Genomic DNA, 1,051 nt, shown 5'->3' on the forward strand with positions numbered 1-1,051 from the left:
CAAACAGATCTTCTAACTTCTACTAGAACTCGGCGAGAACCACATGGTGAGATACCTAGGCTATTGCAGCGAATCCAGGTTCCACAAGAATATTGAACAGCTTACTTCTAGATAGCAACAACTCTTAGCAACAACTCTTCCAATTCCTTAAGCATAACTTCAAATTCTCTAGCTATCTGATTTTCATTATATTCTGATCCTTGTCATCTTCTCTTTTCCTAATGATCATGATAATGGAATACACATCTTCACCTTTTCCCTAAAGGTCTTCAACTCCCAAGACTGATACAAACGATGCTCCAACACTTGGTAGAATACCATTGTAGGCCATTGGCGACTTGTCTTCTTCCAAAAAAAATTATTTCCTCAACATCCTAATTGAGCTTGGTAACTAGATAGCCAATCTCATTCTAGATAGAAATATACCGCTCTAACGGAAGTACTATGGAATGGGGAAAGACATACCACAAATTTTACCTAGCAGCCAGTACTTCCAAGAATAAGAACGGGTACTTGAATTCACTAAAGTGAATCCTACTTACAACTATGACAATACTCGGGAACTACAACTACGTGTGGTTCCCGAAACAAACACAATATGGACGGAAAATTCCATCCATAGGCAAGGTCTCTTACGACACCTTGATCACAATTCACATTTTTTTTTTAATTTCCAATCATTCATAAAATTTTAAAAATGCACACAACACACAATGGGATAAGAAGCAAACCTGTGATTGGACCTATCAAGGGTTTGGATGGTCCAGTCAACTATAAAGTGTAGGCTCTACCCAAATAGCCTAACACTTGGATGTGGACTAACGGTAAGGAAAAGCGAACAAGTTCAACAAGTGTTATCTTAGGTATAGGTAACGTATATTTGGTAACTTCATGAGGAAGGGTAACCTAAAATCCTAACTCTTCACAAGAACCACCAAAGCGCGAATGATGCAAACGTTCCAGGATTTCCCAAACCTTAACAATCATGATCATTCTATCCTTGCTAGTCACAACCATAACGGCTCAAGGTCCTTGATCTTGATCTGATGAA

This window comes from Brassica napus, unplaced genomic scaffold (assembly GCF_020379485.1).
Source record: "Brassica napus cultivar Da-Ae unplaced genomic scaffold, Da-Ae ScsIHWf_1200;HRSCAF=1717, whole genome shotgun sequence".
Lineage (NCBI taxonomy): Eukaryota > Viridiplantae > Streptophyta > Magnoliopsida > Brassicales > Brassicaceae > Brassica > Brassica napus.